Source organism: Podarcis pityusensis, assembly GCF_964106645.2.
Source record: "Podarcis pityusensis genome assembly, chromosome: 4".
Classification (NCBI taxonomy): Eukaryota; Metazoa; Chordata; class Lepidosauria; order Squamata; family Lacertidae; genus Podarcis; species Podarcis pityusensis.
Window position 1 is genome coordinate 4,903,656 of NC_138027.1, and position 16,854 is coordinate 4,920,509.

General features: G+C 48.9%; 1 protein-coding gene across 5 annotated transcripts in view; it reads left to right on the forward strand.

The window, feature by feature from the left end:
* Nucleotides 1-4,856: 4,856 nt before the first annotated feature.
* The window catches only part of ARAP1 (ArfGAP with RhoGAP domain, ankyrin repeat and PH domain 1), a 149,993-nt gene continuing 137,995 nt past the window's right edge, over nucleotides 4,857-16,854 (forward strand). For 3 of the 5 annotated variants that reach the window (XM_081001764.1, XM_081001769.1, XM_081001766.1), the window contains exon 1: nucleotides 4,861-5,252. The gene's annotated coding sequence lies outside the window, so the exon portion shown is untranslated. Of the gene's footprint in view, nucleotides 5,253-16,854 lie in introns of all 5 variants that reach the window. The other 2 variants (XR_013985098.1, XM_081001768.1) reach the window with 2 other exon arrangements.

Sequence of the window (16,854 nt, forward strand, 5' to 3'; positions counted from 1 at the left end):
GTCTCCCCGCCCAGGCGCCGCCTCCGCCGGCCGAGAGCGCACGGAGGCGCCGGGGAAGGAGTCGGCGCGGCGGTAAGTGGATCGCGGGTGCTGGGAGCGGCGGGGCTGCTCTCCTTTGCCTCTGGTCTTGAAGAGCTGCGGAGCAGGCAGGCATTCAACGGGGGCAGCTTCCCACCCGTTCCCCTTTTGGAGAAGCGTTCCCCGTTGGCTTTCTGCCTGCCTCGGGGGAAGTCAACGGGCTGGGGGATCTTCTAGCACAGCTCCCGTTCGTCCTCATTTGGAGAAGCTCCCCGGCTGAGCTTGTGCAAAGCAGGCAGACATTCAACAGGGAAAGCTTATTCCACGCACCAGTGGGGAGCGGCGGCGGGGGGGACTTCCGCCGTTGAGTTTCTGCGAGGCAGGCAGAAAGTCAAGAGGGGAAGTTTTCTCCCCTCTACTCGCTTTTGTCATTCAGAGAAGCTTCCCCTGTTGAATTTCTGGGAGCTTTCGCACACACCCCCTTGCTAGTGACCCGCTGGTGAAATGGATGCAGGAACCAAACGAGGATTACACGCGAATGAGGTTATGATTGATCTTCCTGTTTTATATACATTATAAGATGAAAGTTTCTTGGGACCGTGGAATTTCAGAGCTGGGAGGGGACCCCCAAGGGTCATCTATTCCAACCCCCTGCAAAAGGCGGGCGGGGGGGGGAGCAGCTCGTAAACCAGCCCTCCCTAACCTGGTGCTCTCCAGCCATTTGCAACTACAACTCCCAGAAGCCCCGGCTAGCGCATCAGTGGGACTTGTAGTACAAAACAGCTGGATGGCGCCCAATTGGGGTGGGCTGTCAAACAGGGAGGTTCAGAGGCTACAATATTATTATTATTATTATTAATAATAATTTATTATTTATACCCCACCCATCTGGCTGGGCTTCCCCAGCCACTTTGGGCGGCTTCCAACAGAATATTAAAAATACAATAAAACATCAAACATTAAAAGCTTCCCTAAGCAGATCCACGCTGTGAGATTTCTGCAAAGTGGACTTCTTAATATTTCTGCTGCGGGAGAGGTGTCACTTCAGCAAAGCGAACCCGGAAACATTATGGGATGCGGACCTTATAGCACTGCTGTTGTTTGTATTTATTTGAGCTTTGCTTGGAAATAAACCTGTTTGCATTTTCCCAGACCTTTCAAACTCCTCCCTCTCAGCCTCACTGAATTCAATAGCCCCAGTTCTGCTTGCAGCCGAGGTCTCCCTGTGCAAAATCCCTTTCTTGCTTCTTGCTGGAATGCCCGAATAACTAGGGTTTCGTGTCCTAGTTGTGTTTTAAAGTATAAATGCGTACGAAATGGTTTGCATGGGGGGGGGGGATTTTAAATAGGTCTTGGAGTCGCCTCCAGCTGCAGAGGGGAAAATCATTTTAAGTGCGTGTAATTGGGTCTCGGCTACTCTGGGGACTTGCAAATGTGTGCTGCTGCTTATAGAATCGGAGAACTGTAGAGTTAGAGGGGCTCCCAGGGGTCATCTAGCCCAACCCCCTGCAATGCAGGAATCTCAACTAAAGCATCCCTGGCAGGTGGCCGGGGGGCGGGTCCCACAGTGAGTGGGGGACATGGTGGGGCAGGGAAGGGACTTTCCCCATTACTAGCTTTGCTCATGTGTGGGTTTTTTTTTAAAGACTTGCCTATTGGAGCAGCATTGTGATCTGAGGGCCTCCTCCGCAGGGTCGTTGTGTCAGACGTCATGGGGTGCAGTTGATCTTGAGGCAGAAAAACATCCTGGGTCAGCCATGCTGTGGCTAATGCCCTTTTTGGTCTCGCAAAGTGGTGAAACTCTACCTTTGCTGGAATATTTCTGTTACTTTGTGTGATTTCAGTATTTGTTAACACCTGCTTCTCTCGTTATGTCTGTGGGTCCTTTGGGGTTTTCTCCAATCATGTTTCTGAAGACTTGAGGACTAGCGACTTGCTCTTCTAAAACCCCTACATTTTTGGAATGCTGATTTTAGAGGTGGCTGCAAGTGAAATTGTGAATCCTTTAGACTGCAATCTGATTTTATTATTGTTGTTGTTACTAAATTTGTATACTGTACTGGCCTTCATCTGTAGATCTCAGGGCATAAAATTACAAGAAAAAAACACAAACACTTCTTAAACAGACTTATGAGCTCATTGGGGGGCTATGACACTGTGTTAAAGATTTTAACCGCTGAGTAAAAACTGCCTCTTTCTTGGTCATCTGACCTGATAGGAAGTGTGTAGGACCACAGGAAGCAGCCTTGAAGTGAGCAGGCTGCTGGGTCAAATTACCATATTTTTTGCCCCATAAGACGCACCTGACCATAAGATGCACCTAGTTTTTAGAGGAGGAAAACAAGAAAAAAATTATTCTGAACGAAACAGTGGATGTATGATTTTTGTGGTTCATGCTGTGGCCACAGACATGTGATTTGACAATGAGTTTGGGGTAGCCCAATGCAAAAATCCTGAGGATCCATGTGGATCCGTGCTTTGTAACCACGTTTTTGCACCATTGCTGCCCCACGAAACAGTGGATGCATGATTTTCTGGTGCGGGCTGTAGCCATGGACATGCTATGTGATCTGTTGGTGAATTTGGGGTGACCCAGTGCAAAAATCCTGAGGAGCCATGTGCTTTTACCTCTCCCCTCCCAGGCAGCCTCCTTCATCGCTAGCGTCCCTTATCTGATCAGCTGCTCAGCGGCTTTGTTTCAACACCCACTTCCCTCTTTCTAAAAAAAAGAGCATAATCTGCTTTTCACCCCTGGGCAATTTGGCTTCAGGGACCACACATTCGCTCCATAAGACGCACAGACATTTCCCCTTACTTTTTAGGAGGAAAAAAGTGTGTCTTATGGAGCGAAAAATATGGTAGCTTACTGTAGTTGGCATTGAGTGCCATGGGACTCTCCAGGATCTTAACCTGAGGACATTCCTCTCTCTACCTGGAGATGCCAGGAATCCAACCTGGGACACCAGAGGAGCGGCTGGATCAGGCGAGTGGCCCATCTATTCCAGCATCCTGTTCTCACAGGGGCCGAGCAGGATCCGAACCCAAGCGCCCTCTCCCCTCCTGCAGTTTCCAAGCAACTAGTATTCAGAAGCATCACTGCCTCTGACTAAGTCAGGGCTCAGCCGTCATGGCCAGTAGCCACCAATAGCTTTATCCTCCTCCATCAATTGGTCCAGTCCTTTTAAAAACTTGCAGGAATTTCTGTGGGGGTTTGCCCCTCCAGCAGATATCATGCACATGCAGCCCACTACCAAAATCAGCACAATCACTTTTGTGACTTTTGTGATTTGTCCCCACAAAATACCTCATCACACTTTCTTTCTTCCTATCTATTCAAAGGCCCTTTGCTGCACAATACCAAATGTAATAATTCACTGATAAATGTATCTATGCACTGGCTCACTGGGAAAACTTCAGAAATTCATATAGACATGTGAGCTCAGCTACTCAGCAGCCCCTCTGCCTGAGGGATAATCCCTGGCATCCTGATACCTGAGCGCCAGACAGGTAGCCATTCCAGAAATAACAAACTCAGATGAAGACAAAAGCATGTGATGAACTTGGCTGGGAAACAGGGAAATGGAAATATCTTTTTTGTGACACTTGGTGGGTGTTTGGTGGAGGGCAAGGGGAACCATGGGGCAGGGTCCAGGATGCTCAGATCACTGCCACCAGACCTCCCCTTTCATGATGTAACCATGATGTATTAGTGATGTGGTTTGGGGGCGTGTAACATGGGGATTAGCAGCTAATCAAAGTTCGGGTTCTCTTTTGTACGGGGCTTCCATCTTGCTTCGTCTTGTGGCAGGTGGGAGTCCTGTCACGACAGTCTTCAAGAAAGACCAAGCCTACTGGCTGCTGTTTTGCTGTGGTATTCCTGGCTGGTGTCCTTGTTTTTTGTCCAAGGGAACCCTCAGATTTCTCCGTTAACAAAAGCCATCTGGCTCGGCGGCCCACTGCTGCGTCCTGTGGCAGGGAGTTCCATAGTTTTAACCTCTGCATGTGTAGCAGGTTCTCTGCCTCTGACTCCTTACCGAAGCCTGCTGATGGCTCAGATTTACTAAAGCTGGGAAATTTTAAGGGCGCAGCTGGCATGCCTTTCCGAGAGAGATGCGCTGGTAAAACCCAGAGCCGGCTGAAGCAGGAGGAGATGGAGGCAGGTTTGGCATGTCTGCCACATCGGCCTCCTCTTGGCATTGGTGCTTGTGCGAGGTAGCCGAGGGGGAACGAGGCCTGCAGAGCCTTCAGCAGGAGCCAAGACTCGCGTGCCCATTGCTGCAGCGCTGGGTCCTGGGATGCAAGCCTTGGCTTGCGTGCCACAGCTGTTCCTGGCAGCGGTGCCAAAGGAGAGATGTACAGCTCCTGGCTTGCATGCATGGAAGCCGCATCCCTGAGGCTTCCGGTTGGTGCCCGGCTCACAAATCAAGGCTTGCCCTCCAGCCTCCCCTTTTGCAGCTGGGAAAACAAGTCAGCTCCGACAATCTCACTGCTGTGCTCATATCTGGGGTTAGAGGGACAATGCTCCCAATTTCTGGGCAGTTTTAAGAATTTAGCAGCAAGCCAAGGATGGAAAGAAATTCCAGGTCTTTTGTTGTTGTTGCTGCTGCTGCTCCTTCTGCCTTGGTGACCACCAGGTGACTGGGAATTTTTTATTTTTTATCTCTGGCTGGAGAGTCCAAAGTTACAGCTTCCTTGCTTCTGGAGCTGCTCTCGGCTTCCTGAAACATAATTGAGAAAAGTCACGGGGCCCTTGAAAGATGAATGGATGTGTTGTGGAGCCCAGGGCTGTGTCAGATTTGGGAAGCTTTCTCAGGGTCCCCAAACCCTTTTCTCGTCTGACTCTCCCTTCTCTGCAGGCTGAAAGTAAAGGGTCGCTCTGATCTTCAAGGAGGCTGAGCTTCTGATCTTGGCCCCCGCAGATAGAAGGCTGGATGTGGCCCTTTGCTTGAGCTTCACTTCAGAGAGCCGGGATTCTGTGCCCAGTCCAGGAGAAGTTTAGCAGGGCAGCCTCACCCAGCGCGGAGAGCGGGGAGAAAAGGCTCTTTGTCTGCCGGAAGAATAGGCCAGAAATTCCCCTTACATTCAGACCTTCCCACAAACATTTCTGTTCCTGCTACGAGGCCGAAGGGGACCTGGCTGCTCCCTGGCGAAGCGCGCGGTCTGCAGGGACGGATCGGTGCCAGGTTTTGCTTTGATTTCCAGGAAGCCATCGCCCCTTTCCTGCCTGCTGCCAGGTGAGTTGTTCCCTGTAGCCCAGGCTAAACATCCTCTTCGCTCCATCTCTCTCACGTTCTTGGGATGACTGAAGGGGGCTCAGAAGTGGGGTTCCCTCTTTTCCTCTCCCTCCCCAGCCTCCAGGGCCCTTTAGAGAATAATAAAGAGCCCAAAATGTATGTTCCAGCCTTAGGGAGGCAGCGCTAGGAAGAGGCCAAAGGGAGCTGACTGGGGCTGCCCCCCGCTTGCGTTTGGGGTGTCCAGGGAGGCGGCAAGGGTTTCAGAAATCAGATTGACCCCCATCAGGCGCAATGCCTTAGGAAGGTCTCCTGCACAAGCTCGGTGAAAACTGGGGGTGCCCACGCATGTCCCCCTCTCTTGTGTTTTGCGTTTCCTCCTCCCTTTGAACATTTATTGCGTGCTCTTTTATGAATCGGGATGAATCGGGGTCTGTTCCCCTTGCCAGACTGGGAGGGGCGGAGAATAGAGTGCCCTTTCTGAGGGGGCTCGGCTGCGGTTCCTTCGTTTTGCTCTTGAGGAAGGCCCCTCTCGCCTTATCTTTTCATATTTAATAGCTTAATCCTCTCAGTTTGGCCTTCTGGTTTATGAGGAACTTTGGGCGGTGGTTTGATTATGCCTTTGGTTTTATGGGCTGGAGGGAGATTCCCTGCGCCGTTCGTTCGCTCAGATTCTGACAGTTCGGTTTGGATCGGTGTGCATCTGCGAGGGCATTTTCACGAAGTGACATTTAAAGCCCCTCAGCTTCCAGAAATCTGCACTCGTGTGTGAATTGCCAGGGGTGGTGGAAATGATTTAAGTTCGCAGAATAAAAGAGAAAACGAGGGATGCACCAGTCATTTGAGGAAATGCAGGAGGAAGTGAAAGAATGAAAACAGGAAAGCTTGCAATGTTTTGGACTTTTCGGTTTAGAGAAAAGCTGAGAAAGGAGTGGAAATGTGTAAAATCATGCGTGGCCTGGAGGAAGTGGCCAGAGAACAGCCCCCCCCTCTCTCATATATATATAATATTGGAAGGTGCAGAGCAGATAAAATACAGTAAAGGGCTTTTTCATGCAGCACCATAATTAAACTATGGAACAGGAGACAGTGATGACCCCAAACTTGTAGGGTTTTAAAGGACTGGGCAAACTCACGGGTAGCCTTGGCATTATTAGCACTGCAGTTAACATTAACAAAGTTGTACCCGAAATCGACTGCAACTTGAGTGTGCCATATTAAGCCGAGCTCATCTCCTTGTCATCCGGCCCCCTCCCAGGGTGAACGCCGCATTCCCCCCTCTCTCTGTTGGAATGCGTGTCTTGTCAGAGTAGATGCGGGGACCTCGATGTGTGCCCCCATTTCCCTCACCCCTTTTTTTAAAAAAAGGAATTGCATCCTTTTCTCCCTCAGGATCTATCTAGTAGGTTTCGGTCCAAGCCCAAGATATTTTGCTGTCTGAGGCAGAGGAAATGCTCCCCCCCCCCCAGTTGTTTCCTTCTCAAGGCGGCTCACGTCATTTTGGTACCCGAATGAGGGGAAAACAACAACTAAACCCAATCAAAAACAAAACAACTAAAGAATGAAAGTGTTTAACCATTTCCTGCCCTGTTTCCTTTTGCCCCTAATGGTAAGGCCGGCCCATAATCATCTGGTTGCTGCAGCAACTGCGTGGCACCTTGTCTGTCTTCTTTCAGCAACTCCTGCAGCCCAGGTAAAGGTAAAGGGACCCCTGACCATTAGGCCCAGTCGTGGCCGACTCTGGGGTTGCAATGCTCATCTCGCTTTACTGGCCGAGGGAGCCGGCGTACAGCTTCCGGGTCATGTGGCCAGCAGGACTAAGCCGCTTCTGGCGAACCAGAGCAGCGCATGGAAACGCCGTTTACCTTCCCGCCAGAGCGGTATCTATTTATCTACTTTGACGTGCTTTCGAACTGCTAGGTGAGCAGGAGCAGGGACCGAGCAACAGGAGCTCACCCCGTCGCAGGGATTCAAACCGCCGACCTTCTGATCGGCAAGCCCTAGGCTCTGTGGTTTAACCCACAGTGCCACCCGCGTCCCTGCAGCCCAGCTGGTGCCAAATGTCTTGCTCTTCTTTCCTTTGGACCACATCTTGTCGTCTGGGCAGCTCAGGACCCCAGACAAACTGGCCAGGCTTGCAGGTCGTTTTGCTGCTGCTAACACAGCAACACTGCTAACACGGGACGCAGCAGTTCCAAGTTGCCGGCCTCTGCAGCCACAGCAGGCGCTGCGATTCTCCAACAGTTTGACTTCATCCTTGGAGGCACGCTCAATTGTCTCTTGAGACGAGTTGTGCCGATTCTGAGGATTAAAGCGGTTAAGTGGGAGCGTGTGGGTGTGGCGATCTAGTCTCAAGTTGTGAAGGCCGGGTTGCAAGGGAGGTCTTCCGAGAGAGGAAGACGGAGCTTCAGGGAGAGAAGCGCCAGCGTTATTAGGGGCTGCTGGTCGGGGCCTGGTCAAAGGAAGCTGGAACGGTGCCCGCAGGCGGTGCTCCGAGGGGCGCAGAGCCAGGGATTTCTCAGAAGCCACAGGGACATCCAGGCCCGCTGTATTTATAGTGAACGAGGGCAGAGGCTGGAGGGTGAGGTGGAGGGCAGGGGATTTGAGGGGGCAGAGTGGACCGATTCAGGGTGGGCTGAGGATGCCACACTATGTACCGTTCCGGTCGCCTCCACTAAAAAGGATATTGGAAATGGAAATAGTTCAGATAAGATAGGGCTTCCATTACATTCAGATATTTCCGGTTATTACCGGGATTTCAAAGGAATTGATGTTGTGGGTGTGGATTTCCGAAAGGCGGCAAGTCAATTGAAGAAATCACTTGGTGGTTTTGTGTGTGTGTTTTAGTTGAAAGAACTAAACAGCTTTGGGGTTTGACCAGTGCTGGATTTACGTATAAGCTAAACAAGCTATAGCTTAGGGCCCCACTCTCTTGGGGACCCCCAAAACATTTAAGGGGGGGGGAAAAGAACTGGATGTACATTTCCAAAATATAAGATAAAAAACAAATAAAATAAAACCTACATACAGCAACCGTGTTTTGTGTTGTGTAGACTTCTGTGATGTAAGTCATGGGCCCCGCCTGCTCCCTCAAATATCACTGCTTTGCTCCTTTCTATATATAGGGTGCCTACATTCTGCATGCATTTCAGTTTAACAATGACTTTGATAAAATACATACATTTTGTTATGTGCAAATGGCTTTAGATACCTATTAGGTCCATAAATTACCATCTAGCATATATGCAACACTGAATGTTCTGATCAGTTCACATTGAGTTCAGTACCCTGACCTGTTCGTAACGCATTGTTGACCACATCTACGGAACACGATTGTTATGTTCTTTCATGTCACGCAATATCAATCATTAGTAATAGTCTTGATACTCAATCACTAGTTAATAGTTTAATAAAGAGATTTCACGCCTATCCAATTCTGTGTTCCTTTTCCCAACCTTTAATCTATTGATGATTAATACCTATATTCAGCCTTTGCATTGTATTCATGTTAACCAATCAGCAACAAGCACATATGTGGTAATGCTGTAATATTCAATAAAAGGGACTCTCCGAGACATGCTCGAGAGATGCCTCCCGTATGACACCTTGCCATTTGTCTGTCGCTTGTTTCAACCCAACACAACACCAAAAACAGCAACAGTTTGTTGTTGGCAAAGGACAGCTGGACATAGAAAGGGCCCCATGACCTTCAGTAGCTTAGGGCCTCATCAAACCTAAATCCGGCCCTGGGTTTGACTAAAAAAAAAAAAGGCAAGTGAGGGGATAAGAAGGGAAAGGTTGCAGTGTTTGGGACTTTTAAAGATGTTCATAAAAATACACACAGCACAGAGAAAGGATAGTTGAAACTGTGGAACTCCCTGCCACATGAGGCAGAGAAAGCTGTGGATGGCTGCTAGCCAGGAGGGTTCTTCTCTGCCTACACAGTCAGAGGCATCAACGCTTCCCAGTATCAGGGTACTGGTTGGCCCCTGTTTGCCTTTTGAGATGTTGTTATGAGGTTAAAATAACAAACCAATAGGAATTCTGAAATAAAGAGAGAGAGAGGGAGGAGAATGAAAAACAACAACCAGGGTTCACAGCCTCATAAAATAAAGAGCCTTCTCAAGTGACTAATGATTGAATTGGATGTTACAACAAGAACTGACTTGATGCGCAGGGAGTGCAAAACAAATGAGACGAATGCTTTAAATACTTGGCTCCCTGAAGTTGGGTTTATTCCTATTTCTGAGAAATTAACAGCATCTTCAGGCTGCAGCAAGACCTATGGGTTTTGCCCAGGGATGTCCTGCCTGATGAAATATGACTTTTTAGGGTTTGCCCTTTTTTTAAAATGCCCCCCTTCTTCAACAAACGAAGAACTCCCTGCACAGAGAGAAATAGCAGGTCAGGGAGGCAAAGCAAAAGCGGAGTGTGTGTGTGTATGTGTGTGTGTGTGTGTGTGTTTGTGTGGAACACATAACAGATCACAAAACTGAGGGGTTTTTCTGTGGCTGGATGAAGAAGTCCAAGTGGAAATTTACTGCTGGGAATTCTCAGGCAGGCGGCATGCCAAGCGCTAAATGGGGCAGCAAGAACAACTCACAAGCCGCAGAAGGGAGATGGGGGGGGGGGGGAAGAAGCAGAATTCTTTGCACTGCGCTCTCCCGCCGTCCTCTCCCGGAATTTGGAGCAGGAGGGGGGTCAGTGGAAGGAAGGGGGAGGCGTGGATGGGAGACGGTGTCTGGAGACGGGTTTGCACAGTTTGGAGACTTAACCTAGAATCATAGAATCCTAGAGTTGGAAGAGACCACAAGGGCCATCGAGTCCAACCCCCTGCCAAGCAGGAAACACCATCAGAGCACTCCTGACATATGGTTGTCAAGCCTCTGCTTAAAGACCTCCAAAGAAGGAGACTCCACCACACTCCTTGGCAGCAAATTCCAATGTCGAAGAGCTCTTACTGTCAAGAAGTTCTTCCTAATGTTTGGGTGGAATCTTCTTTCTTGTAGTTTGGATCCATTGCTCCGTGTCCGCTTCTCTGGAGCAGCAGAAAACAACCTTTCTCCCTCCTCTATGTGACATCCTTTTATATATTTGAACATGGCTATCATATCACCCCTTAACCTCCTCTTCTCCGGGCTAAACATGCCCAGCTCCCTTAGCCGTTCCTCATAAGGCATCGTTTCCAGGCCTTTGACCATTTTGGTTGCCCTCCTCTGGACACGTTCCAGTTTGTCAGTGTCCTTCTTGAACTGTGGTGCCCAGAACTGGACACAGTACTCCAGGTGAGGTCTGACCAGAGCAGAATACAGTGGCACTATTACTTCCCTTGATCTAGATGCTATACTCCTATTGATGCAGCCCAGAATTGCATTGGCTTTTTTAGCTGCCGCGTCACACTGTTGGCTCATGTCAAGTTTGTGGTCAACCAAGACTCCTAGATCCTTTTCACATGTACTGCTCTCAAGCCAGGTGTCACCCATCTTGTATTTGTGCCTCTCATTTTTTTTTGCCCAAGTGGAATACTTTACATTTCTCCCTGTTAAAGTTAATCTTGTTTGTTTTGGCCCAGTTCTCTAATCTGTCAAGGTCGTTTTGAAGTGTGATCCTGTCCTCTGGGGTGTTAACCACCCCTCCCAGTTAGAGGTTAGCCACCTCTCCCCAACCTGGGGAGAAAACAGCAAAGACCTGATGAAGAGAGCACAGCAGAGGTTATATTTTCTGAGAATCCTCCAGAAAAACAATCTTTCAAAGGACCTGTTGATGGCATTTTTCCATTGTACTGTGGAGAGTGTATTAACTTATGGTCTGTGTGCGTGTGGTTTGGGAGCTGCACGGTCAGGGGAAAAACAATGCTGTCCAGGGTTGCAAAGACTGCGGAGAGAATAACTGGGTGCACTCTTCCCACCCTGGACCAAATCTATGCTTCCAGGTGTCATAAGAAAGCTGCAGAGATAGCGCAGGATAGTGCGCACCCCGGAAATGATCTCTTTCAGCTTCTGTCTTCTGGAAGAAGGTACAGGGTTATAAAGACTAGGACTAGCCGCCTGAGAAACAGTTTCTATCCAAATGCAATTCTGGTTCTAAACGCAGTGTAAGGTGGTCTCTATGGGAGTATATTGTATTTAAAAATGGGGTATTGGAGTTTTTCGGGGGCTAACCAGGTTGGGATAGCTGGGATAGCATGCCTGTTGGTTTCTGAATATCTTGTGCAGATTTTCAATTTCGTTGTTCTGTATGGGACAATGACAATAAAGATTATTGTATCGTATCGTATCGTATCGTATGGTATTCCGGGTGGGAGGCAGAGGAGGAGTCCTAGCAGCTGTGACTGTGTGCCCACAAAGTTTCCTGAAAGAAGAGGATCAGGGAGGGAAGCAAGGGAATCGTAGGATTGTTGGAAGGACTCTCCAGGGGTCATCTAGACCAACCCCCGCAATGCAGGGATCTCGGCTAAAGCATCCCTGACAGATGGCTGTCTAGCCTGTGCTGAAAAGCCTCCAAGGAGGGAGAGCCCACGACCTTCTGTCTTACAATCAAGCTGCTCTTACCGCCAGAAAGTTCTTCCTGATGTTTAGTCGGAATCTCCTTTCTTGAAACGTGAAGCCACGGGTTCGAGTCCTACCCTCCAGAGCAGGAGAAAACAAGCTTGCTCCCTCTTCCGTGTGACAGCCCTTGAGATACTTGAAGATGGCTGTCGTATCTCCTCCTAAATGGCGGGCGAGTGGTTATATGAATCATCCCTGGGGATATTTGCCCACTGCTTAATATGCTGCGTCCCTAAGTGTTTTAGGTCAGGGGTCAGCAAACTTTTTCAGCAGGGGGCCGGTCCACTGTCCCTCAGACCTTGTGGGGGGCCGGACTATATTTTGAAGGAAAAAATATTAACAAATTCCTGTGTCCCACAAATAACCCAGAGATACATTTTAAATAAAAGGACACATTCTACTCAAGTAAAAACACGCTGATTCCCGGACCATCCGAGGGCCGGATTTAGAAGGCGATTGGGCCAGATCTGTCCCCCAGGCCTTAGTTTGCCTACCCATGGTTTAAAGGTAAAGGTAAAGGGACCCCTGACCATTAGGTCCAGTCGTGGCCGACTCTGGGGTTGCGGCGCTCATCTCGCTTTATTGGCCGAGGGAGCCGGCGTACAGCTTCCGGGTCTGTGGCCAGCATGACTAAGCCGCTTCTGGCGAACCAGAGCAGTGCATGGAAACGCCGTTTACCTTCCCACCAGAGCGGTACCTATTTATCTACTTGCACTCTGACCTGCTTTCAAACTGCTAGGTTGGCAGGAGCAGGGCCCGAGCAACGGGAGCTCACCCCGTTGCAGGGATTCGAACCGCTGACCTTCTGATCGGCAAGTCCTAGGCTCTGTGGTTTAACCCACAGCGCCACCCACGTCCCATTGCTCATACTAAAACACAGTAAGATGTTTATTTTGATGGGGGGGGGGCAGGGAATATATGTGCAGCATTAAAAACCCAAAATACAAAGAGATGCATCAGTAACCCCTTCTGTGCTGCAAATCCCACAGGCTTCAAAGTAGAGGTTTGCCCTATTGACCTCCAGCTTCAAGGGCTGAGGTCGGGGGGGGGGGGTCAGCTCTGGACTCCTGCCTCCCAGCTCTTTCCTTTTCTGTCAATATTCCTATCATCCTCCTCATCTTGGAAGGTTTGAGGAATCTCCCACGTACCCTCAGGGCTCTTTGCAGTTTGAAAAGAAAGAGAGGCAGAGGGAGAGACAAAATAAAAACAACAGCAGCGAAATAGAAATTCCAGGATATTGTGCCAAAGTGGAGCTTAATTCTGCGAAGGAAGCGAATTGGCATATATACTGTTGTTTGTAAGGCGGCTAAGCAGAATACCAAATATCCTTCGGGTGCCAGATGCTGCCCCGCAAGGTGCCAACCCTGTCTGTACTGCCATAATCCTGTTTTATTGACCTTCTCTCCCCCCCTTGCTCTTGGGTCAAAAGGGCTGCCAGAGTGACTTGCAAAAAACCTTATCTAAAAGGCACAACACAAAAGGAAAAAGGAACTGGAAGGGAGGAGGAAAAGAAAACTTGGGTAAACTTTATTTAACAAAGACCTCTGCAGTTTTCAGAAGGAGGGATTCTGTGCTCAGTGCTGGGTAATGGCACTTCCTCTGCGGAATTATGGGATGTCAGCAGAATCAGGGCAGGGCTTTGAGAGCAGAAATGTTGCCACTAGGTGGTGACTAATTGCAAATGCAGCAGCTAAATTTTTTGCTCCATATACTTGAAGCGCTGAAAATGTGTCTCGGGGTTAAAGCCTGGGTCACGCTGAGCTTTGTCCTTGTTTTACTTCATTTTGTCCGCTCAGACGGCCTTACCATGAGGGACATTAGACCAAACATCTTGTTCTCGGGACTCCTAAGAATTCGAACCCAGGTCTTGGTTCGCTGGCCCAGTGGATTGAGTGACTTGAATCGTTCAGATGAATAAAGAAGAAATACTTGTAGAAAAACTGAGACCCTTTTCGGATTATTTGAGAAAATATTGCAGTGAAATGAAATCGCAGGCGGGACTTGAAATATAAGCAAAGGAAGGAGAATGATGAAAGGAATGTACTGTAAGATACACGCGTTGGAGAAATATTACATATATGACAGGCGATGAAGGATTTGAATAGAAACATCGTGGAAAGTCAAAATCTCACAGCAGTATTGCATTGAAATTGAACTCAATTCAAACAATTGTTAAAGATTCACATTCGTTGCTCCGCCTACTTTCTCTCCTGACCCCGCCCCCACTGTCAATGTGGCCCCCAGAAGCTTGTATGGAAGGAAATGTGGCCCTCTGGTGGACAATGTCTCCCCAGCTCTGCGGCAGCAGGGCCCGTTTCCCAGGATAGGGGAAGTGGCAGTTGTGAGTCTCCCGTCTTAAAATAAATCACCGCTAACCGCAGACGGGATGCTGTGCCTTGGCGCTGCCCACCCCGGTTGGCGTCAGCGCTGCGTGCCTTCCTCGCAGGGCTCACGTTTTGCCCGAGTCACTGCAGGTGGGGCAGACCAGGGGACGGGCGAGAGGCCTCCCGACGGGAAGCCAGGGTGGCTTTGGTGACTCACAGGATGGGACAGGACCTCTGGTCGATGAGTCAGCCCTTAGGGGCTGTCAGGCAGAGCGATTGCTGCGGATCGGTGCCCCGGCTGGTGGTGTAAACAAAATCTGCCCTTTTTTCCCTTATGGGGTACCCAAGAGTCCTTACATGGGTTCCCTATTGGTAGGAGAAAATACCAGAGGCCAACCAGAGAATATTGAGAAGCAAAGCAGCTAGTAAGCCTGATCTTTATTGATCTGTTGCAACAGGGTCCTCGCTCACCACATGCAGGAATAATAATAATAATAATAATAATAATAATAATAATAATAATTTATTATTTGTACCCCGCCCATCTGGCTGGGTTTCCCCAGCCACTCTGGGCGGCTTCCATAGCAACCAAAAATACACTAAAGTATCACACATTAAAAACTTCCCTGAACAGGGCTGCCTTAAGATGCCTTCTGAATGTCAGGTAGTTGTTTATCGCTTTGACATCTGATGGGAGGGCGTTCCACAGGGCGGGCGCCACTACCGAGAAGGCCCTCTGCCTGGTTCCCTGTAGCTTTGCTTCTCGCAATGAGGGAACTGCCAGAAGGCCCTCGGAGCTGGACCTCAGCGTCCGGGCAGAACGATGGGGGTGGAGACGCTCCTTCAGCTATAGGAAAGGAGGAGGAACCCAGAACAAAGGTGTGTCTGTCCTTATACAGTATAGACATTTTAAATTCCCTGCCCTGGAGCTCAAGACACCCCCCCCCCCGATACATCATACCTACATCACAGAAAGGGCGGTCTACAGCAGAAATCTGAGTGGTATGTTTACCTCCTGTCTGCCAGGTTACCTGTTTAATGGTCACTTGATTGGATTGCCTGGGGACCCTGGCCAGTCTTTTGTAATGATAAATACTTAGTTCGTGACCCAGGTCACAGCCTCACACCCTTGTTGTTGTTTAGTTGTTTAGTCGTGTCCGACTCTGTGTGACATTTCAAAAAGAATGGGGAAAGCATCATCTGCCATGGATGCTTGAGCTGTGATTCCTGCAGTGCAGCGGGTTGGACTGGATGACCCCTGAGGTCCCTTCCAACTCTTATGATTCTATGAACCCATTGGTTCAGGTCCTCCCCTCTGGAGCAGCAGAAAACTAGCTTGTCAGCGCATCACTCAGCTGCCCGTATGCTCTTGGGCCAGTTTCACATTTCTTCTATTATTTTACAAGGCCCTTAACAACTTGGGTCCAGGATCTCTCAGGGACTGCCTGATCCCTTATATCCTTGCCCTCTCGCTGAGGTGTCTACTGAAAACTCAAAAATAAATAAATCCAACAGGCATTTTAAATGCATTCTGATTTTACAATTTTAACTGATACCGGTTTATTTGTTGTTTAGTCATTTAGTCGTGTCCGCCTCTTCGTGACTCCCTGGACCAGAGCACACCAGGCACTCCTGTCTTCCACTGCCTCCCGCAGTTTGGTCAAACTCATGCTGGTAGCTTCGAGAACACTGTCCCACCATCTCGTCCTCTGTCGTCCCCTTCTCCTTGTGCCCTCCATCTTTCCCAACATCAGGGTCTTTTCCAGGGAGTCTTCTCTTCTCAGGAGGTGGCCAAAGTATTGGAGCCTCAACTTCAGGATCTGTCCTTCCAGTGAGCACTCAGGGCTGATTTCCTTCCGCATGGATCGGTTTGATCTTCTTGCAGTCCATGGGACTCTCAAGAGTCTCCTCCAGCACCAGAATTCAAAAGCATCAATTCTTTGACAATCAGCCTTCTTTGTGGTTCAGCTCTCACTTCCATACATCACTACTGGGAAAACCAGAGCTTTTACTATACGGACCTTTGTCAGCAAGGTGATGTCTCTGCTTTTTAAGATGCTGTTTAGGTTTGCCATCACCTTTCTCCCAAGAAGCAGGCTTCTTTTAATTTCATGACTGCTGTCATCATCTGCAGTGATCATGGAATCCAAGAAAGTAAAATCTCTTACTGCCTCCATTTCTTCCCCTTCTATTTGCCAGGAGGTGATGGGCCCAGTGGCCATGATCTTTGTTTTTTTGATGTTGAGCTTCAGACCATATTTTGCGCTCTCCTCTTTCACCCTTATTAAGAGGTTCTTTAATTCCTCCTCACTTTCTGCCATCAAGCTTGTGTCATCTGCATATCTGAGGTTGTTGATATTTCTTCCGGCGATCTTAATTCCGGCTTGGATTGTCTCCCTGCTTATTTAACTTATATGCACTGTTTAGTAGGTCTTCCTTAAGAACAGGAATTTCAATAGGGACAAATGTCGGGTTCCGCACAGGCAGGAAGAACCGGATGCGCAAATACAGGATGGGGGAAATCTATGTTATAATAAAAAAACCCTGCTCCTTTTCCTTATGGGGTACCCAAGAGTCCATATAGAGTCCTTAAGTGGGTTCCCTGTTGGTAGGAGAAAATAATAGGCCAACCAGAGAATATTGAGAAGCAAAGAGGCTAGTAAGATCTTTATTAAACTGTTGCAACTGGGTCCCCCCTCACCATACGCAGGAGGGAGGAGAGAGCCCAGAACA